General features: G+C 38.7%; 1 long non-coding RNA gene and 1 pseudogene across 1 annotated transcript; both read right to left on the bottom strand.

Annotated features, from left to right (window-relative positions):
• Positions 1-7,211: 7,211 nt before the first annotated feature.
• On the bottom strand, positions 7,212-10,491 carry LOC116007221. Its single transcript, XR_004095215.1, has 2 exons — positions 10,098-10,491; positions 7,212-7,545 (listed from the first exon to the last, which is right to left on the bottom strand). It is a non-coding gene; the product is annotated as an uncharacterized LOC116007221 (long non-coding RNA).
• A 12,559-nt stretch (positions 10,492-23,050) lies between these two features.
• On the bottom strand, positions 23,051-23,619 carry LOC116005755 (annotated as a pseudogene).
• Positions 23,620-24,738: the final 1,119 nt, after the last annotated feature.

The following is a 24,738-nucleotide window of genomic DNA, read 5'->3' as shown; positions in this document are numbered from 1 at the left end:
TCTTCTAGAACTCACACTTTGACAACTTAGCATATAACTGCTTTTCTCTTAGGATTTGCAACACCGTCCTGAGATGTTTCTCGTGCTCAGACGGGTTTGGAGAGTAGACCAAGATATCGTCTATGAATACTACCACGAGCGCATCCAAATATGACTGAAACACGCGGTTCATCAGATCCATGAAGGCGGCTGGGGCATTTGTCAGTCCGAACGGCATCACCGTGAACTCATAATGACCATAGCGGGTTCGAAATGTCGTCTTAGGGATGTCCGCCTCTGCCACCCTAAGCTGATGGTATCCGGATCGTAAGTCAATCTTAGAGAAGATACCGACTCCCTTGAGTTGATCAAACAGATCATCGATCCGGGGTAGGGGGTACTTGTTCTTAACTGTTGCTTGATTCAATTCCCGATAGTCGATGCAGAGTCGCATGCTACCATCTTTCTTCCTTACAAAGAGTACAGGGCTCCCCAGGGTGACACGCTCGGCCGAATGTAACCCTTGCTCAGCAGGTCCTGCAACTGCCCCTTTAACTCTTGCATTTCTTTCGGTGCCATCCGGTATAGGGCCTTAAATATTGGGGTAGTTCCAGGCATCAAATCGATGGTGAACTCTATCTCTCGGGAGGCGGTAGTCCAGGGACCTCCTCGGGGAAAACATCTGGGAACTCGCATACAACGGGTATCTACTGAGCCTCCTCCTTAGGGGCGCTAAGGTCCTCAACCGCGCATAAGAAAACCTCATGCCCTTTATCTCGGTATTTCCTGATCTGCTCGTTGCACAGAATCTGGGCCTTATACCGCCCCAACCAATCCATGCCCAATACCACTCCAATGCCGTCCAAGTCGAACTAGATGAGGTCGCTCGGAAAAGTCACTCCTTTGATCTCCACAGGCACTCCTTCGAAGAGGTGCTCACATGCCTTGACTTCACCTAACGCCACCTTGACTTCGATCTTCATCGCTGTGCTAGGCACAATGCCCAACTCACGGACTAGCTTAGAGGATATAAAGGAATTAGAAGCTCCAGAGTCGAACAGGACTAAGGTGGGGACGGAGAGTACAGGGAAGATGCCGGTAACCACATCGCAGCTCTCGGCCTGGGACTTGTTCATGATAAGGAGTTCTCCCCGCTGAGGTGGACTCCTGCGTTTCCATCCACTCTTGCGAGACTAGGGAGGTTTACTCCTCTGCTGCCCCCTGTAGCCCTTGCTGGCTCGACGCCGGCCATCTTTAACTTCTTGAGACGCTCCAGCATCCCTCCTCCCACATTGGGGGCTTCTTCCCGCTTTCTTGTTAGCACCATGATTACTAACGAGAGAGAAATAAGCTACGGGAAGACGGGTAGCACTGCGGTCGGCCTTCCCAAACGCGCAAGAAGGAAGTGAGAACAAGCTCACAACAACAGACAAACAAAGCAAGCAACAACAAAAGAAGATATAAGCAACTAAAACGAGTCCTCACCCCGCATCCTAGATTTCACACATCCTAGGGTTCTCAAAACATCTTAATTTCTATTGATCAAGTCCTAGAGTCTCAGATTTCAAACCTTAGGATCCCGACTTAGACCTCAACACAGGCTCTGATACCAACTGTGACACCCCAACTTTTCACAAGCCGAGATAGCTAAACTTTAATGCAAAAGCTGCCTATCTCAACTATCAAACATACATAGCGGAAGCAATTTATAACCTAAAGGGGTATCATGCCACATCTAGGTAAGAAAAGCACGCCCTAGATGCACAGGCTAACCAAAAATTGAACCAACTGTATAGATATAAATCCTGAAAACATATCCATCATAACAAAAATCTAAACAAGAGTATATGAAATCTCAACAATGGCACACAGGCCCAAACATAAAGTCTAAAACAACATAACTATGTCTAAGCTGCCTCATAAGGGTAAACTCTAACGCGCTCTCGCTTAGACTTATTGCATATCTGGAAAACATACGAGAAACCATTAGCAAAAGACTGCTAAGCAACCACCACTCACACCCGCAAGGAAATATAGATATATAATAAGTTGTAAATAGGTTTACACACCCATATAGAATATATACACCAACGAACTGTTCAATATGTAAAATCGGATACTCAACAACAACATGCTGAATAAAGGATAAACCAAGACTCCTCAACAATATCAATATTCAATTGAATTGCACAAGACAACAAGATATCAACAGAATCAAGGATTCAATAGAGTACTCATAAGAAACGACCAACAAGAATATATCCAAGAATAATCAACAACCAACGAGATATGATATAACTCAAGAATCAAGTAAGAGACCAAACAGACCTCAACCTAAGGATAAGTACTAACCCTTACCCTCCAACCAACACCAACCCTCAAACCAAACATCAAACCCAAACTTAGTTCACGGAGGCATATAATGCCCGAAACATAAAGGCAAATGGTGCCCGAAATACACAAAGGCAAATCGTGCCCGAATACATAGAGGCAAATAGTGCCCATATACACAAATGGCAAATAGTGCCCATATACACAAATGACAAATAGTGTCCATATACACAATGGCGTGCCCATATACACAATGGCAAATAAAGCCCCAAAATACACAAGGATACTCAAAGATCCACCATCCACATCCAACCTCAACCTCAGCCCAAGAACCACCACTCAGAGTGTTCATCTCAGATTATGAACACAAACCAACTCCCAGATAATATAATCAAGGATTCAACAAAGCAAGAGATTCAAAAGATGGACCAAGAGATATGAATTAATACTCCAAAAACATGGTAAAATACCCAACAAAATACTCCAACAAAGTTCAAAACAAAAGGGGGAAACAACCAAACAAACAGACCACAGAACAGGTCACTGGAACCAGAACTCCCAGCAGCCTGATGGAACAACCCAGCGGAACCCTCTAACGGAACCCTCCAACGGAACTCCGCCCTCCGCCACTCTCCTCCGCAAGAAGGGAGCGGACCACCTCGACGGAACCCTCTCTTCCGCCATCCCTCACCGTGAACCACTTACGGAAGACTCCAGCGGGACACATTATACCATTGGGGTACTCCGCAAGGGCAACCCAAACCCCAGATCACAGACTCAGACAGAATACGCAATGTTCAGATTAGAATACAAAAACAGGAATTATATTGCTCAGATTACAACTTCCAGAAGCCAAATAAACAAGGAATCCATGCCAATAAATATCCATAAACATCAATAAGTAAAGGATCAAGAACACAAGTTCATAATCCATCAAAGATGACTTCACAGACAACAACAAATAGGCTAACAGCAAGGAAATCATCAGGATTCCAATACACCAAATAATATCATAGATTGAGAGTGTGAAAATAGATTTTGGTGGACATAGTGGTTACCTCTTGAAGCACACTTCACCCAAGAACTCTCAAACCTCCTCACAAAGCTTCACCTCCACCTTGATCATCTTTTTTCCCAAAAGATCCCCAAAAGAACAACATAAGAACTTGTATAAAGATTATGAAAATAACATGATGCAAGGTATATATTCCTAGAGATAGACACTTACCCAAGCCTTAACAATCCTAAAAGAGCAATCTTGACTTGAATCTTGAAGATGAAAGTGTAGGATTCACTTTAGGGTTCTCTAGAGGTGAAAGGAGTAGGATGGATTATTCTTGCAGGAAATGAAAAGGAAATAGGGTTGCAAGTACAAGGCTTTTGTACCCACCATCACAATATACATACCCACCTCAAACCTATGAACAACACCCACAATACTATCAAAATCCTTATTTGTACCCACCATCACAATATACATACCCACCTTACCCAAACACTTTCACTTATCCTAACTACGAACCATATCCTTACGCTACATCCTCTATGCTTGATTATGAGAGAATTGAGAAACCTACATACCAAAATGGAGAGGAATCCCTTAGTTCAATAGCGGAGAATATTAACAACCGACTTATTCAAGTCATGAAGGAGATTGATCCAAGTTGTGAACCGGCATTAAAGGCCACAATTCCTTCAACCGTTAAACCTCCAATTCATTATAACCCTCCATCAAACTATCAACCTGAGAGAAATAGGTATTCTCATTCTTATATGGATCCTAGATATTCACTCCCACCACAACATAATGATAGATATTCCTATGAAACACAACCTTTCGCTAAAAAATTCACCCAATCCTTACCATATGAGAGACCATCTTGTGAGAGTATCTTCCTCCGGTCAATAACGAAATCCAAACCTTGAAGTATAAATTAGAAATGTTCATCCAAATGGCCAAGGAGGATACTATCAACTTAAGAAATGAAATTAGAAGCGAAATGAAGAAAAATCTCGTCACTCTTCGCGAGGAAGGACTTCCACTGGACGAAATCGAGACTAAATTGCTATCGATATCGGAGGAATTCATGAAGAAAATGCTACCACAAGCTAACAACCCATTCATAGAAGACCACCCGACAATGGAAACCAACCCGCAAAGTAATGACGAGATGGACAGAATGATTAATGATGAAGAGGTGTGTGTAAAAGAATCCACATAACTTGAGACCCCGGTACTCCAAGAAGTTTTGACTCTTGAGTTGAACACGCAACAATGGGGAGAGATTGAGAGTGAAGAAGAGGATAATATTGAGATCATGTGGGAAGAAGAAAACCCCGCACGAGGTAAAACTCTCACTCCAACTCTAATTGAAAATTCTTATGATGTTTGTGAGGATGACTCCTTTACGATTTATAATGATAATCTTGATATGTGTGACAAAGTTTCCTTTTGTTCATGGGAGTGTGATTCCTTACAATTTTGTGATAATGATTTGGGAAGTGAGGATGATATCAAATCTTTTTATTCTTGTGAAAGTGAGTTTTGCGAATTTAATGATTCAGGAGAAGGTGTAGACACTTCACGAGAGATAGATAGTGGCGAGTGTGTTCACTGGGAAGTTTTTAAGGATGATTTTTTTAGGGATGGAATCTATAACGAGAAGGTAGAAAAGATGCTTGCTATCCTTAAACAGCTTAGGGTAGTACCCCGTCCTTATTTATCAATACAATATGCTTTCCCCTTCTTTGCTTTTGAATTCAAGGATATTCCCCATCTTCGGGCATACCTTGAATCTAAAGTTCACGGGACGCTTGGTAAGGTCCCAAAATCTGTGTGCTTCGAAGGATAGAACACACAACATCTAGCCAGGAGACGTTAAACCATGGCGCACTTGGGAGGCAGTCCCAATGTTATCTTACATTTCCTTAAGTTTTTCTTATTATCTATAATATACTTTTCTTTATCATTATTTCAATAATGTTTCTATAACCTCGGTTAAGCTAACAAGTACAGATCATCAACCCGAGAGTTACAAATTGCCGCAATCGATCGACAATCATCATCATTAGCAAAGGAAGGAAGGAAAAATCGAGGTAAAATTTTGCACATCACGCCTTCCAGGCCTGCTACCACGCGTGTAAGCAGGCGTGGAACATTTCCAGAAAGCTGCCACGCCACTCACACGTGTGTGAGCAGGCGTGAAAATAAACCAGAGAGCTCCCACGCCCACCACCACGCATGGTGACATGCGTGGACGGGCACCAGATTTTTCGCGGAATTTTCGCGCGAAGTAGTTTAAAACCCTTCCCTACCCTATTTCTTCACCACCACGAGCTAAAGTCTCCCTCAAGCTAAAAACACACAACTCTAAAGCATTTCCTTCCAAGTTTTTCAACTTCTCTTGATCTTCCTAAGTCATTTCCAAGGTAAGAACATATTCTCTTTTGCTATTACTTGTTTGAATGAAGAACTTACTCTCCTTAAAGCATATCTCCATGGGTTTTTCTTGTTCAAGATTTTTCTTGAGATATATTGTTATGAAATGACTTATTAGACTTGTATTAGGCCTACATTGCTTCTATACACTAGAAATTCCATGTTTTACCATCTCTTTGTGACTAGATCTTGAAATTGTTTTTATTCTAAAAAAAAAAAAGATCTTGAAATTGTTTGATTTGGGTATTCTCTTGTCATGATGAGATCCATGATGATATAGTGAGCATGGTGGGAAAAGTTTGCAACTTTCCTACTCTCTAGGCACTACATTGTTATATCCAACTTGTTATTTGGTCCAATTTTAACTTTCATATTTTCTCCATTTTTCAACCTCAAGCTAGTCTTGAGGAAGAAGATGAAGTTGACCAATTGTTGATCTTTTGACTTTGAGATGAGTATGGAGTAGAATGAACTAATCCTTGCATGTGTATGATAGAATTGTTGATGAATACCAAAATGATGTTACATGCAATGAGTTTTTATGATCATTTCTTTAAAATGTGCAATATTGTTCACAATCATGTTTAAAGTGGAAAATGTTTTTCCTTGTATGGTGTTTTGCTTGTCGATGTTATAGGAAAAATGTCTTCTCCCAATGAATTTGCACAACAGATAGCTCGAAGGCTCCGAAAAGGAAAGGCACCAGAGGAAGAGAACAGCGCGAGGAACACAAAGACTACCTACATTGGAGTGCCTACAGGAAACCAAATCCTGCTAATGACACCGACTATGTTAGGTCGATACAGACAGCTGCTCAACTTCCCAATTGTGCAGTAGAAGTATGTTGACTTAACAGTTCTGGAAGATTTTGAATGTAAATATGGACTGGAAAGGTTAATCCACGAACCTTATTGGAATAATTTGTTGAGCTGGAGGCAAGATACCTTCATTCTCTTGGTCCATGAATTCATCGCAAGTCTGAATGTTAAAGGAGTGACCGGAGACCTCTACAGCCCGACTATCAAATTTCGACTTTTCAACCAGGATTATCACATTTCAGCCAATCGCTTGGGCGCTCTCTTAGATTTTACGAGGAAGATGACCAGTCAAAGAACTGGTATCGAAGGCTAAGACACGATTTTGGAGATAGAGACACCCCAAGAAAATATTGTTCGATGATCGCAAGGCCGGGAGTTGAATGAGTTGGGTCGAGAGTAAGAGTTTCTCAAATTGTAAGGGAGGACTTAAGAGTCTTGTGGAAGGTAATCGCACACTCATGGGAAGGCAAGCCGGAGACTTATGACCGAGTCTCCAAGGCAGAGCTATTCATGCTATGGAGTATGGACACAGGCCATTCGGTGAACATGAGCTCAATCTGCAAGAACTTGCTCGTTGCACAACAGCAAGAGTCAACGAGGGCGATTTTTATAATGTAACACCCCCAATTTCTAATACATGATTGAGCATAAATACACAATATTTCTCGCTAACCATTCTGAAAATAAATGCGGAAGCGAAATCAGAACTTAAACTATGGGGTGTCACGCCACGCTTGGGCTATCAACCAAGCCCAAACGCACAGGCTAACAGGGTTCTATTCAACAACAAATCCACAACATTAAACAACCATATAAACTAGTCCATAATCTTTACAACTCAACTTCTTAATTCTAATATACAGGTTATCTACACTTCTATAATTCAATTTCTAAAACCAGAAGGTCTATACCAAATTCAATTATAAGGCATGCGAACTCTACGCCGTGCTCTCAAAACAAGCCACCTATTCCAGAGTCCTGAAAACAATAAGGGTTGGAGAAAACACAAACAAATAGAATTAGCATAAAATGCTAAGTAAGCTCTACTCCGCCCTGTAAAATAATACATTAATAGCTTGAAAAATAGATATGATTTGTAAATAGATTTTGATACTTAAGTAAACCATGCTTCATAAACAATTTAGCCAAAAGCTTAAAAAAAAAGAGTGTTTCCAAAAGGACTTTTCATCAAAGATAGGGGTTTTCAAAATGTTTAACTCACACCAAAGATAAGCAATTTAGCCAAAAGCTTTAAAAAAAGAGTGTTTCCAAAAGGACTTTTCATCAAAGATAGGGGTTTTCAAAATGTTTAACCCACACCAAAGATAAGCAAGATATAAACTTTCTCATGTATAATATTTAAATACATTTGAGCCATATAGTAATTTTATAAACCATCACTACTCACACTCAAAGTATATTATGAATAAGGCGGAATACCATTTCATATTTGTTCATAAACACTTCCAGAATAAAATAAAATATACATATGGAGGGACCAATAAAATCATATACATAGCTCATCATATAATCATTTCAAGTATAGACTTCCTCATAAATCATTTTAGAAATCATATATATATATATATATATATATATATACATATATATATATATGTATATGTATATATATATATATATATATATATATATATATATATATATATATATATATATATCAATAGTCATAGATAGGGAGGAATTCAAATCACGTTTCTCAAATCAATTCTTCAAGTATCACCTATACATATGGAATCAACCACATCTCAATAGTGGGAATATAGATCTTTGTCATCAATAGTACTAATTATATAAGTAATTAATTATGTTTAGTAATAATATGGAGGAAACTAAATCTCAGCAACGGGAAGAAGGGATCATCACCGCAGTGATGTCCAACAGGGAACAATAACTCTCTATTGAACCCAAAACTGCTCCCACTTAATCTCAACAAAGGGAGGAAGGAATTATCACCGCAGCGATGTCCAACAAGGGACAGTAACTTCCTACTGAACCCAAAACTACTCTCGCATAATCTCAATCAAAGGGAGGAAGGGATCATCACCGCAGCGATGTCCACCATGGAACAGTAACCCTCTACTGAACCCAAAACTACTCCCACGTAATCACAAGTGGAATCAGGACTGCTATCTTAAGTGTGCACACCCCCTAACTGGGATTCCAAACGCAGCGAGTAATAGCTCCAGCCCTAGTAAAATAAATTTCATCCCGAAGGGACCGCAGCCCAATCGGGTCCTCCAAAATAGATTTTCATAAATATTCTCATTGCCCGTAGGCTAGTAAAAATATAATTTCTCTCAAAGTCAAGTAGGGTGTATAACCCACGAATATACGTATCAACCAAAATAGGATTTATTTCCAAAGATAAATATAGTTTCATTATTTTCAATACACTTAGGTTTTCAAATACAATTTCTTCACATAGGAATTCTCACCGAACTCTATAAAAAGAGGTCATAGATTATACATTTCCCAAAAATATAATTTCAACTCATATAATTTCATAATACTCAATCATATACATATACACATGTATTTAGGTTTGTAAATCACAAATGAACATCCAAAATAAATACATTTTGCTATTTATCACACTTCTAAACTCAAACACAGTTTCAAAGCAATTTAAGGATACAAATAAGATAAATAGCACTTTTAATAGGACAAAGCAATTTGAACGAACATAGAAACTTACCTCAAGCTAAGCTCCAAAAGCCAACACTCAATCTAGGCTCAACTCCTAAGTTAGCCACTTCAACGGGAAACTGTGAACCAAATCAAATCTCCATTCACTTACCAATACTACTATTATGAATAATAGTATTAATCCATCATTACCCATCATTCAATTAATCGTTAGTCCATAATCTTGAATATTCCTCATAAATTTTAGCCACCATCCTTAACAAATAAGCACCATTAATCATTATAGCTTCATTATCATCATTATCCATTTATATATCCTTCAACCATCCTTATAATATTATCATTAAACCATAACACCATTATCATGCCTTATTTAACTCCATCACTACCAGTAACTTCACCATTAACAAATCATATAAACAGAGCACTTCGACAACAACAATATTAACATCATCCATAAACTTCAAGCAACATCATCCATAACCCATAAGTAATTCATAATTAATAACTACTAATTACCTCCTAACAATACTTAATCCATGACTAATTCATACTCTAACAACCAACATTAAGCATTAGTCATAACCCTTAACCTTAATTACTTCATAATCCACCATCAACGACAACATTACAGTACCATCAACACCACTAATTTATAATCTCATCATCATTACCACTTCATCAAAAATTAATTATCATAACTCAATCATCAGTATACTCAACATACAATTATTATTTAACCATTGCATAATCACTTCATCATTAATCCTTAATCATTCCAAAATCAATAATATTTGCACTTAAACACCTCATCAATGTACTGCAAATCCAAGCTAAATCATTAATAATTCAATAATCCTTACCAACAACCTCCTCTGTTTTCTGCCCGGTTTCCCCAAGCCAACCCCACCACCACCACACTTACTGCCACACCGCCGGTCACCACACCACTCACAACCACCGCCGTCCAGCTACCGTGCCGGAGGAGGGAAGACGCCGTCGCTGACCGCCACTGTCCGCCGGAGGGAGCACCACCTACTGCTCCGATCTACTGCCGTTCGCTGGAGGTCTTCGCCCGAGCTGCCTACCACCACCGACCGCCGGTTCCTCTGCGGGTTCGAACGAGAACCAGAGGGAGACGGAAGGTCGCCGGTTGCTGCCTTGCTATGGTCTGAAGGTCCTCGCCGAGGAGGCATACGAGAGATGGTGACGGGTTCAGAAACGAGAGAGAGAGAGAGATACGGGAGTTTAGGGTTACTGATTTGGAATCCTTTGGGCAATGAATAATTATAAGGTAGCTAATGAACTTATACATATATACCTAGGGTTAAATTTTGTCTGGGGCTTGAATAAATTGGGCTCAAAAACTATTTAGACTTATGAGATTAAATAACTTGGGCTAGACTTTTGGGTCAAAATTAGACTTTTGGGTCAAAATTTAAGGATCACAGGTTCGTCTCAGATAGACTTTTGGGTCAAAATTTTGATAAATAAATTTACCCATTAAATAGGACATTTAAAATCATAAATAAATATATAAATATTTTGTACCAAATCATTTAAAATAAAGAGTATAAAATATTTAATTATACACTTGCTTAACGAAAATTTATTCTAGGAGCTTAAATTAAATATATAGTTTTATTGTAAAAGCTTAATAAAATAAGAGTTTAGAGAAAATGACTTTAGCTAATAAAATTATGAAGTATAAAATAATTTATTTGAATTTGAAAGTAAAATAATTTTTTTTTGAAAGTATTTGAATTAAAATATTTAGGATTGAAAAATAATAAATTTTGTTCTCAAGAATATTTTATTGAAATAAGAATTGTTTAAAATATCGGGGTGTTACATATAGGCCCATTGGTGACGAGACTGTGTGTCTCTCTAGGTCATCAAATGAAGATACATTGGTTTGAACACAGGCTGCAAGGAGCACACATTGTTCCTTTATCTCCCGAGGACGTCGCAAAGCTTAACTTGAGATATTTGGCGCGAACGAGGGAAGATCATGAGATGGCGGGAGATCATTCCGACACGCCGATGACATCTTCGGGATTTACACCCTCGCCGATGTCATTCCTTTCCCCATCTTCAAATGAGATGTATTCGCCCTTGGACTCGTCGATGTATTCTCCACCACCCCGAGAGCCTGGACCATCCGTACCTCCACCACAAGCCGAGGAGCAAACTTCTAATCATGCAAGCTTCAACATCCCAAGTTGGTTTACCCCGGTTACAGATTGGAGATCCCTCCAGAACTTCCAATATCAATTGCACTTGGAGCAGATGCAGAAATTGGACGAGATTGCAAGGGAGATCAAGGACATCAAGAGAATGTGAAGAGAGGAGGGCACCGGAGAAAAAGAGAAAAACAATGATGATTTGTGTTTGATAGTTCTAAAACTATGATTGTGGACAATCCTTTTGTTTCTACTTTTGTTTATACTTTTGGTTATATTACTGTTTATGTCTTGTTTTACACGTTTCGTCTAGCCAAAGACGTTAAACGTGGCGCTCGTGGGAGGCAACCCACGAATAAGAAGAAGAAGAGACCACTCCACCATCATCCAAGAAAACCAATCTTGAAAGGTAGAATCTCAATTCTTCATTTATTTCTTTACCTTTACTCTAACCAAGTTTTGAAGGGCAAGCACAGATTGCACAAAATTTTAATAGGGATGCACATTGTGAGTACTTCTTTTATCCCTTTTAGATGCCCTGTTTGATTTGATTGCTTTATTTCCTTGTATCACATATGAAGAGTTGCATAATATTGTTGTGTCGGATGTGATCTTATCAGAATTGTTTTAGCCCAGTTCACACTTTTAAGTGTGGAAAAAGGGCATGTGTAGAACCCCTTGAACATATATCCTAATTCCTCCTTCCTTATGGAAACATCGAGGACGATGTTTACTCTTAAGTGTGGAAAGGGTGTATGCTTCTTGAAATTGTTGATTGACTGAGTGATAAGGTATAGGAACTAGAGGGCGTGTTATTGCCAATACTATCTAGGAGGGCTCCTAACCTTGTGCCAAAATTGAATGTTCTAAATATGCTTTGGAGTTACACTTTGCACCAATTTGCACAATTTGACCCAAATTAAAAAATTTTATGTGTGCTTGCATGTTCTTCACCTTGTATTTTGTTTGGACCTCAGTCAAGGATCTCTCGAAGTGGGAGTGTGAATCCCTTAAGTTTTAGAAAGATAAGAATTGCGAAGCCCGGAAATCGAATTAATCTTAGCAGGACATGAGGCAAAAGGTGAGCCTAAGTGAGCTTAGAGTGAAAAATCCCTACTCCCTAGAAAAAGGCATGAGGGGTTGATATGGTGAAAAGAAAAAGGCAAAGGCCACTCCTAGAGATAAAAACAGAGGTGAGCCATCTAGTTTGGATACGGGGTAACCATTGCACCGTCTTCGAAAAAGCATGGAGATCCATGTGAAGTCGGTTACCCCGAAGAGATCCTGAAAGATGAGAAAAATAGAGAAGAGGTGAGCCGCTTCGCTAGGAATCAGGCACCCATTGCACTGTCTTCGAAAAAGCATGGAGATCCATGTGAAGTCGGGTCACCTGATGACGTTATCCTAAGAAGTGAGAAAATAGAGTGATCGCCCAAGCCATGGTGACGAGCGGTCCATATCCCTGCCCTCACTTATATTGCGTAAAGGGGCTTTGGCGTTTTGGTTGGAAATTGGCCGAGGGACGCACATCGTTCCCACTAGTCGGATCGGCTGGAGGCCCCTAGAAAATACAAGGTGAAACCTTATTGTCACTTGCATGCTTGAAAGGTGTGAGCAAACTTTTTATGTTATATCCGTCTCTTGAGACCTCATTTCCTTAGCATATTTCTTACATTTGGTTGGCATGAGTTTAGCGGTCTTGGTAGATAGTGTAGGGGATTTCACCCGCTCAACTCCGAACACCCACACATCACTTGATCAATTAACAATAAAGAAAAAAACTATTCTTGGTGCTTACATGATTAGAGTTTAGAAAAGTATGCTTGCTTGAGGACAAGCAAGGTCTAAGTGTGGAAACTTTGATAAGTACCAGCACCAAGAATGGTACTTAAAAATGGTCTAAAATGGATTAGAAGTGTAACGTTTTGCCATCCGATCATAATAATTGCATGCATTTTAGCTCAGATGTGACCAAAATCTTCTAACATCAATCCTAGGAAAAGTTTTTAGATATTTTACAGGTTGGAGAGGGATTTGAGGCTAAAATAGAGCAAAAGACAAATGAAGCCGCAATGCAGTATCGTCCCACGCAGCCTCACACGCGTGTGGCTGGGCGTGGAATCTTTCCAGTAACCATCCACGCCCACCACCACGCGCGGTGGCATGCGTTGTCGGGCCAAGGGCCATTTTGGGAAATTTGTTCCCTTTTGTCACCTATATAAATCCCTTTTGCCCTAAACCTAAAGGAGGGCTAATTTTAGAATAGGATAGATCTGAAAATTGTAGAGGGTTTTCTCCCCTCTTGGGGGGAAAATTCCTTTTCTTCTAGGTTAGATTAGATCCAAGGGCAAGGAGGAAGATTGGAAATTCAAGAACAAAGTGTAAAAGATCCTCTTCTTGAGGGTGGTAACTATTCTCTCCAATTCTTAATCTAATATTTGTTTCTTTGAGATTTCCTTTCTTTTTCTTATTTCTTTAGCATGTTAGAGTAGATTAGATAGGGGATTGGTGGCCCCAAGGTTAATCTATGTGGATGTTTGATATTATTGCTAGTAGAATTGTGAGTTTCTTGATTGTTGGATGATGAACTTGTGTGGATGATGTTCTTCAAGCTTTGTGCATTTTGTGGCCACATTAGGTAGCAAACCCAAAGGAAGTGAGTGTGTGCGCGATAGCGGCCACTCACGAGTCTAAATCACCCACATCTCCGCTCTTAGTCCGAAAGGACGAGATCCGAGAGGAGTGGTAAACAAAGTGTTCGATGAAATGCCCCAACCGAATGAGGATGTGGGAGTCCAAAGTGTGACGCCACTTGGTGAAGTGCCACGAACTCCCTAGTCTATTCCACATCTTTTACTTGCAAGTCCATACAAAGGTAGACCACATAGAGAAGCCTAAAGCCCCAATCTCCACCTTTTCATTTATTTTACACAACTCCTATCAACCTCCCACCTTCTTACAAATGAATCCTACTCCTAGCCATTCCCGTAACTCTTACCTTTCAACCTCATAAATGCCAACACAAATTCGGTTCCCATTCGCCATCCTTGAGAGACACGACACTCGGGGAGTCTTGACTCTTCGTTTTACCACCTTCCACACATTCACTCACCGCAAAATACACAGCATCACCAAGCACAATTGGCTAACCAATTCCATCCACCATCATCATGGAGTCCAATGAAGGAAACCGCTACTCCAAGGCCAAAGGAAGGAAGATATTTGGAGAAAGAAAAAACAATGATTGAATGATGTTTGTTTGAGATGTGTACCACTAAAACATTAGGTGTCCTATGCGTGGGGTTCCGACTTACATTTCTTTATTTTTCATGCAACTTACCTCTATATGTAGGAAATGGGAAGAACCAAAGAGCAAGCCAAGAAAAGGAATTATGAGGAAGCAAGCACTACCCGAACAAGAGCTAGAGCAAACCACCACCTCCACCACCACAAGTTGATTATAATGCAAGAGGAACAAGGGTCCTACGAGGCTTATCTCATGAACAACTAGCACTTGTGGATGTTTATAAATCAAAGAATTTAATTGGAAGGAAATACTTTGGTCCGAGTGTGCCAAGAGAATTCGGTTGCGAAGACAGGGTAAATCGGTTGCTAAGACACCCGCAATGGAGCAAAGTATTCGAATGGATAGGGCTGACATATACCCCAGTTACCTATGGGTTTCTTGCTTCCTTGAACATAAAGAAAGAGCCAAACAATGCCAGGAAACCCATTTCTTATGTGTTTTTCGGGAAGAGATATAATCACTCCGTTGATGAGCTAACTTAGATACTTGGGTTACATACCCGTGATGAGATGAGCATGCCTTACTTCCGGATGTACCATGTGGAGTTTAATTCCGATAGAAATGTCGCGACCCATATTACGAATGATGCGGAATATAACTCTAGCAACTTGAAGGCAAGAAACATTCGAATGAATCATCTCAAGGCAATCGTACTTAATTTAGCAGTCAACTTGGCGGGAATGAAAACAAATTTGAACAAGGCTTACCGGCAAAATTTGTTTTACATGTGGAGTATGGAAAAGGAAGAGGATTTCAACATGGGAGTCCAAGTGAAGAAGTGGCTTGCCTCTCAAAATAAGCCAAATGTGCAATCCGTTTTTATAGGACCGTTGGTAACGGAGTTATTCCTAGGATTAGGGCTTGATGCGAATCTTACTTGTAATACCCCGTATTTTCCTAACATTATTATTTTAATAAATATTTTCAAAACGGGATTATTATTATTATTTTATATAAATATAACTATTTTGTTATGGGCATTGGGTCAACTTATTTTTTTATTTTACTACTTAAATCCCTAAGCCCAAATGTGATTATTTCGTAATGTTCTGAACCTAACTTTAGCCCAATTCCAAATTAATTACTTTACCCCAATTTTTTTTGGCCCATTTATAATTCTCTAATTTTTCTACCGTAAAAATTTTAGGAGTATGTATTCTGTCCCGATTGTCCTAGGAAGTGGGTTATTAGGCACCATACCATTAACCTTGAATTTCCTATTTAATTAAATTAGCCCGTAACAGTGAAAATTTATTTCGACCATAGCATCGTTGTATTTCGCGATGTACCGAACACTGCCCGATTTTAGAAATTAAGGTTAGAATTGAGTTTGGGATAATTTTGGTTTCGAATTTACCCATACCTAAATTATTTCCTACCGTAACTGTATCTGTTTTAACCCTTAACAGTCTAGCCAAAGATATTTTCCTTGAGTTACCATAGGAATTTGACACTTGGCAACTCCCTACACCACATGCTTGTATTAAATTAATTTAGAGTTGCTATAAATAGAGACTTGATCTCCAAGTTTCTTCATTCTTATCCCATATGTCTTTCTCTTCAAGATTTGTCTTCCTTTCCCTTTTGCCTATATATAGAGGGGTTGTGTGCTGAGGAAAAATCAGGAGAAGTGAGGAGAGAAATCATATATGTGTGGGAGAAGAATTGATAGGAACCCATCCACATGGAGGAAACAAGCAAGTCCAATAAAAATTCCATTTGACAGGAGAAAGTGTGATTCAAGGACGAATCATTTTCAAGAAAGGGAGGATGATGCAAACTAGCCCATACATGATCCATTCGAAGTCCAAGCATGCCAAATAAAGAGTCCAAGTGATGATGGTGGATACTTAGAACATTTTTCATGCATAAGAGCTGATTTTGAAGGGCCCATAAATACCATCTAAGATGTCCAAATTCGTGGCTTTGCTTGGGAGGGTACAAAAGAGGTTGAAATAATTCACCAAAATCAGATTTTGAGGCACATGGACATGCTTTGGCATATTAGGAAGACTATTGGTCTTTCCTAGACAAGTTATGACATTTAATCTCCTTGATAGTGATGTATTTTTACTATTGATGTCTTTTGATCTCCTTGATGTACTTTTACTATTGATGACATTTGGAGTCCCCTAGCATGTGTATAAATAGGGTGTGTATTTCCTTTGATGATCAAGCATTTTTCAGAATTAATCAAAACTTCCTAAGTCTTCTTTACATTTGTGTAAGAATTCTTTCTTCTATTCGTGGTCCTATCGAATAGTGTTCTTGATTCGTGGCCCTATCGAATCAAACCCGCATTCTACCAACCTTAGATTTTAGGAATTGTGGTTCTATCAAGGGAACTACTAGAGAACCACCTCTAGTTGTTTGAAGATTGCGTTCTTGAGGAACTTGAGGCGTGCTAAGGGTTGTTTCTTGGTCCTTCGTGGAATCGGGGCTCAAGGGTGATCTTGTGTGCACCAAAGGTAACTCCTTATCTATTGAATTTGAGAATATCTTGGGCAATAATTCCTTGTTACGGATCCTCCTTACGAAGATTCGTATCAAGAATTGGGCAAGTGAAGTAGAAGAGTTGGTTATAGGTAAGATTTATGTCTATCCAAAATTTATTTTACCCCAAATCAAAATATTTAATATGTGCTTATGTGATATTATGTTTAAATGATTTTGTGAAAATGTGAGTACATGTCTTACGAAATTATTTGATGTGAATACATATTGTTTGTTCTTGTGATTGTTAGTGAAATTATTAGATTTATAGAGATTATGATAAGTAATGAAATTATGATGTTGAAGAGATTTGGTGATGAAATTATTGGTATATGGATTATGAAAAGGAAAATATTGGTATGTGGATATTATGAATATGAAGGTTATAGACATAAGATATGACATTGAATAAGTAATTTTGGGTTATAGATGTAAGATATGATGTTTTGAAGGATATGGTTATTTATATATTTTGTCCCGGAGGGTGGTGATACTTGGAGGTTTTGAACTATCCTTTATGACTATTATTATTATTATTATGATTATGATGATGAGAGTTGAGATCACTCTATTTGGTTTTGGCCACCGGTTCATAGAATTGTCCGGTTGGTTTGGATTTGATTTTGATTTGGTTTTGGCCATCGGTTCGTGGATTCGTCCGGTTGGTTCGGAGTTGGTTTGGAAGTTGAAACTTTCCATTTGGATCCATTCCTCCTTGATATTTTATATAATAACTATTTTTGGATATATGAAAAGTTTAATCAATTATTTGAAGAATTATCTTTGGTGGTTATTGTGAGAGTTTGGGTACTCTCTATTTGGTGGTTATTTTGAGAGATTGAGATTATCTCTTTGGTATTTATTTTGAGATAATGGAATTATCTTTTGGATATTTATTTTGAGATAATGGAATTATCTTTTGGATATTTATTTTGAGATATTGGAATTATCTATTTGATAATTATTTTGAGATATTGGAGTTACTCCTTTGGTATTTATTTTGAGAGTTGGAAATCTCTCTATTGGTGAATAAGTTTTGGTTTAAAGGAATTTTGAGTAGTGATGATATTATGATATATATTGAGGAAATTGTTATATGGAAAAGTTAAGATAAAGATATTATTATGATATGTATTGAGGAAATTGTTATATGGAAATATTGATATAAAGATTGTATATGGTGAATCTTGAGGAAATAGTTGTTGAACGATTTTGGATTATGAAATAGGCAATGACCTTATCTCCTGAAAATTTTATAGATATTTTTGGTATGTATTTTTATACATATTTGAATGTGTATGATTTCCTCAAGATATACTTCTAATGGATTAAAGATGATTTATATTGATGAGATTAAAAATGCCATGTTAAGGGGTTGAAATTTATTATGTGGAAATATATGTGCTCCAAAGTGCTATGTGCTATGTGCAAAATGTTTTACGGGGTAGAGTATGTCTTACTAGCTGTCGTGCTGACTTTGTTTCTACCATAGTGTTTTTGCAAGAAAAATTTGGCATAGCGTTTGGGCATGAGGGCGAATTATTGTATAAAGATTTTTATTGTACCATTAGAAATTCCACCATTGTAATAAGTAATTTTGGTAGTAGGTTTTGCCTGTGCGTTTGAGTATAAGAGAGATACTCGAACGTGGCATAACACCCCTTTTTCCTTTTAGTTGTTGTTTAAGCTTCCGCTGTTGTATAAAAAAAAAATTAAATTATACCCGTATTTTCGGTAGTGGAAAAAGTGGGGTGTTACAGTTGGTATCAGAGCTTAGGTTGTAAGGACCTGGAAATAGAGTTTGGTACGCTCTGCTACAGTTGGTATCAGAGCTGTTCGAACCTTTGGGAGCTTAGGCTATGAGATGTTGGAAATAAGAAAGCATTAGAGCGTAAGTTGATAATTTTAGGGATAGGAATTAAGTGGTGGTCTACCTTGAAACCTTAGATGTTAAGAAGAAAGTTTTGAGGACGAAACTCTTTTTAAGGGGATTGGGAATCTACAAGACATATGCAATTGCACCAAGAACAAATGACGTTTCTACAAGCCCAAAGCACAAGGCAAGATGAGGAATTGCACGGATAAGAGAAGCGGTGGAGCACAACACGAGAAAGATTGAGGATCTCCAAGCACAATTGGCTAACCAATGCCATCCACCATCATATGGAGGCCAATGAAGAAATCTCCCACTCCAAGGCCAAAGGAAGATATTTGAAGAAAGAAAAAAACAATGATTGAATGATGTTTGTTTGAGATGTGTACCACTAAAACATTAGGTGTGCTATGCGTGTGGTTCCGATTTACATTTCTTTATTTTTCATGCAACTTACCTCTTTTTGTAGGAAATGGGAAGAACCAAAGAGCAAGCATAGAAAATGAATTATGAGGAAGCAAGCACTAGCCGAACAAGAGCTAGAGCACAACCACCACCTCCACCACCACAAGTTGATCATAATGCAAGAGGAACAAGGGTCCTCCGATGTAACACCCCGGCCCGGCTATATCGTACATCCGGAGTAGTTACCGCCACATCTAGACTGAACCCTGTCCAACCTCGGTAGAGTCCACTCTAGATGCACAGGCTAAAGAAGAAAACTGCTTCACACACACACACACTTTCTACTTGACATAACCATATATTCATTTCAGCAGAAAGAAACAAAAGTAGCTAGATTGGCTACGAATATATATATATATATATACTAGGATTGACCTGTAGGGTCCCAAAACACCAAGGTTAAAGTTACTTACAACCTTACTAGCCAACTAAGTTTACTATGGCTACAAAAAAATATTTACACAAAACAAGTCCTTCCAAAACCTCCCCAACCAGCCATCTACTCTAAGAGGCGGTACACCGGTCCGGTGTACGTTCCCCATACTAGGTGCCACTCACCCGCGAACCAGGTGAGATGATCCAAGAAGTAGCAAGGAGTGTTCACCATAGACCACCTCCCCAATTCTCCACTCACCCGCGAACCAGGTGTTCACCATATTCCACGGGTAGGGATAAAAGACGACGAACTCCAGGGGATCACTCTCCTCTAACACCTCTATGGGATAAAACCCATGCCTAGCTTGGGCACTATCCAGAAAAGCCGGCTGGCAGTTGCGAACCGGAATGCAAGAGGGTGCAGATGGATAAGCTGGAGGATGACTATACTGCGGAGAAGGAGGAGCAGGTGGATCAGGAGCGTAGCGAGGAACGTAGGGGTCTTCGCCTATCAAGAACTGTGTGTAGTCATCATAGTCCATAGTCGGGAATGTAAACTCAGATGAGCTCCCTGAGCTCATCGGGCTCCAGGAGCCCACACTAGATGACATCTGTTAAATAAAAACACATTGAAGTGTAGTTAGCGTGACGGCTAAGTAAGGGATCCATGGGTCACCCAAAATTAAATAAAGGTTTGCAAAACAGGTATATTTAAACAAAACCTTTATTACCATTCTCCTCATTGACACTTTACCTGCAAATAGGTTATCAAGTATAGCTTGCACAAGTAATAACTAAGAATGGAACAACAATAGAATTTCTTTGGATAAGGGATTGCTTAACAAGAAATACATTACTCAACGCATCAGTAATCATTTAAGCATATAAGCAAGTAGTGGAAAAATTTTATGGACTTCGCATTTAATCACCACCCTGTACTTGAAAATCTTCCTCATAGGGAAATTCCACTAACTTTTTCTCAAAGAGGGTTCATCAACACCCTTTCTTGCTAAAACAATCATCACATCTCTCTTTAGCGTAGCTACAGAGTAACTACATTTTCATACGAAATTCTCCACTTAGTTTCTTTGTAGAAAGCGTGAGGCCTTTGGAGTATTCTCTTGACTCCCTCTCTTGACCACTTGGATCATCGAACTCGAGTTCAGTGGTCATCACCCGGTCTAACACTGATCCCCTGGACGTAAGGTTCGTTAAAATGATCCCTAGCTGGCCCTACTAGGTCCATAGAAACGACACCTACCCGGACTTTCTAGAGTAACTATACTTTAAGTGTGCACACCCCCGCAGGAATTCCTCATCCAAACGAGTTATATAGTACCTAGCGAATAGACTTCGCTCCTTCCGTATGAATGATCATACTAATATATAACAACCTTGGGCAAGGGCACTTTAAGCCACCCGAAGGCTATTCAAGGTCCTCCTCAACTTTACTAGAAACTAAGGGTTTGAAAACGTTTTTCCTTCTTCCTCATCTTTCTTGAGTCAAAAATTACTTTTTGGACATATTCCACAAAACCAAGTCCCAACTTGAAATCATTCAACACTCTTAACTTTGTCCAAAAGTTTTATTTCTCAAAACATTTTGATAGTACACTAATTACCATACATCGGGGTAATAAAGTGTAACTATCCACATTGTTCCATTATCACATCACATATGTACATAATACTTCATATATGTATATAGGCAATCAACATAACGCCTCACACATTTAGGCAAACTCACATAAAAGTGCACATACTACCCATATACATAGTATAATTTCCACAATACTCATACGTATAGGTATACACAGTTAACATATAGATCACATATATGTATATACACATAATATAACATTTTATTTTAATTATACATACATACCCATTAGGTATTTATTTATACCCATATATGCACATATATACGGTTCAACATATACATACATCACACGTATATATATATATATATATATATATATATATATATATATATATATATATACCATACTTATACGTACATACATATATTATATAATACACCTAACATCTCTAATTTAGGTATTTAGGCATATTAACTACCACATCTCCTCAACACAACAATTTATACCTATATATTATGCAAAATACAATTTCATATATACTATACATATAATCATGTACACAACATTTCCACCTAGATCTCATCATATTTCAACCAAACAATCAATTATCCAATTTCAAGTGACCTTAACCTACTTAAGGGATTCCTTACCTTGAGAAGGTTTACTAACACCGTAGAAAGCAAATCTTGGACCTTTTCCCCAATTTTCACTCAAAACCCTAGGAGAAAAATTAACATCATAACAACAAATATTAAGAAACTAAGCTTAGATTCAAGGTCTAGGAAGGAAAATAAAGCTTTCTACCGAATAAAATTAAAGTTTTACCGAAAGACTTGAGACTTGTGAAGGAACTTTGGCTATGGAAGGTGAAGCTTTAATGGAGGAAGATGATGATCTTTCTCTCTCTTTTCTCTTGTGAATTCGGCCAAATGAAGAAGAAAGGGGAAAAAATTGCTTTATATTTTTGATCTCACTTGGTTGACTAGTCCACATAAATATGTGATAATTAATTGTGACAAGTGTCACTCACTTATGGTATGATCTTGAAAATATCTTGGCTAGACTGATTGGGATTAAAACAGATAAATTCTCGGTAGAAAATAATTTAAATCAAATAATTTTCGAAACCAAAAAAAATTTATCCCAAACTAAAACTTAAAATTGGGCCAGGTTCGGTACACCGCGAAATACTAAAACTTAAAATTGGGCCAGGTTCGGTACACCGCGAAATTTAGCGATGTTACGATCAAAATAAATTTTCGCTGCTATGGGCTAATTTAACTAAATAGGAAATTCAAGAATAATAGTATTGGGCTAATTTAACTAAATAGGAAATTCAAGAATAATAGTATGGTGTCTAATAATCCATTTCCTAGGACTATCGGGTCCGAACACCAGCTCCTAAAATTTTTACGATTTGTGACCGGTACGTACGATCGCAGCTTATTGGAATTAGTGAGGGGTTACAGTCTACCCTCCTTAAGAATAGTTTCGTCCCCGAAACTAAGGTTAACCATACTTATTGAAATAGAAGCTTCAATTTGGAAAGAGATAAAGGTTCTCTTTTACCTTGCTCAAACAATGTAGGATATCGCGTTCTCATTTCATCTTCCAACTCCCATGTGGCTTCTTCCCCAAATGGTTTGACCATAATACTTTCACCAACTTTATGGACTTTCTGCGGGTATCCCGGGTCTTAGTATCCATGATTCTTACTGGTTTTTCTTCATATGATAAGTTTTCATCCAAAGTCACCTCCTCAGGTTGGAGTACATGCGATGTATCATACACGTACTTCCTTAATTGCGACACATGAAATACATTGTGTACTCGATCCATCACCGCAGGTAGTGCTAATCGGTATGCTACCTTTCCGATCCTCTCAAGGATTTCATACGGTCCAATATATCTTGGACTAAATTTTCCTTTCTTCTCGAACCGCATTACTCCCTTCGTAGGAGATATTTTTAGCAATACCTTATCACCTTCTTGAAATTCCAATAATTGCCTTCTTTGATCAGCATAAGACTTTTGTCGGTCCTGAGCAGCTTTCATCCCTCCTTGAATCAACTTGACCTTTTCTGTCATTTCTTGAAGACATTCGGGTCCTAACGTCACAGAGTTAATCGAATCTTCCCAACACAGAGGGCTTCTACACTTCTATCCATATAAAGCTTCATATGTTGCCATTTGGATACTTGCATGATAACTATTATTGTAAGAAAACTTGATTAGGTCCAAATGTTCATCCCACGATCCTTGAAAGTCCAACACACAAGCCCTTAACATATCTTCCAAGGTTTGTATGGTCCTCTCAGTCTGCCCATCAGCCATAGGATGAAAAGCAGTACTAAGTTTCAACTTTGTTCCCATAGCTGCTTGCAGAGCTTGCCAAAATTGTGACAAGAATCGAGAGTCTCTATCAGAAACGATATCCTTGGGTATTCCATGATACTTAACCACCTTGTTCACATAAGCCTTTGCCAATTGAGTCATAGTCCAAGTTTCCTTCATGGCAATGAACCTTGCTGTCTTGGTAAACCTGTCTACTATTACCCATATCTTATCTTTCCCTGACCTTGTTAATGGCAATCCTCCCACAAAATCCATAGAAATAGAGTCCCACTTCCACTGAGGAATCTCTAACGGTTGTAGTAAACCCTTTGGTTTACTCCTCTCTGCTTTAACCTTCTAGCAGTTTAAGCACTTGGCCACAAATTCAGCTACGTCCTTTTTCATGCCTGACCACCAAAAGTTTTGTTTCAGATCTTTGTAAAGTTTGTCTCCTCCAGGGTGAACTGAATATGGTGTATAGTGACCTTCCTTCATTAGCTGGTCCATTATCTTCTTACAACCTGTAGGTATAACCCATCTGCCTTGAAATCAAACACTCCCATCTGGGTGTAACTCAAATGAACCACATTTTCCATCAACCATTTTCTCCTTGAGTTTATTCACCCCATCGTCTTCTCCTTGTGCTTGTTTGATTTCTTCAAATAGGTTTGGGGTGACCGACAGGTGATATAGTTTCATCTCTTGTTCCACTTGACTACCCATTCTTATTTCCAAATTGAGCCTTTGAAAGTCCTTGCATAATTGCTCGGGCAATACCCAAAGAGCGTGATTTGACTTCCGACTCAATGCATCTGCTACCTTGTTTGCTTTGCCTTCCTGGTATTGGATTTCCAAATCATAATCCTTGATCAA

This window comes from Ipomoea triloba, chromosome 15 (assembly GCF_003576645.1).
Source record: "Ipomoea triloba cultivar NCNSP0323 chromosome 15, ASM357664v1".
Lineage (NCBI taxonomy): Eukaryota > Viridiplantae > Streptophyta > Magnoliopsida > Solanales > Convolvulaceae > Ipomoea > Ipomoea triloba.
The sequence above is the reverse complement of the archived record's forward strand: the minus strand, read 5'-3'. Positions and strand labels throughout refer to the sequence as shown.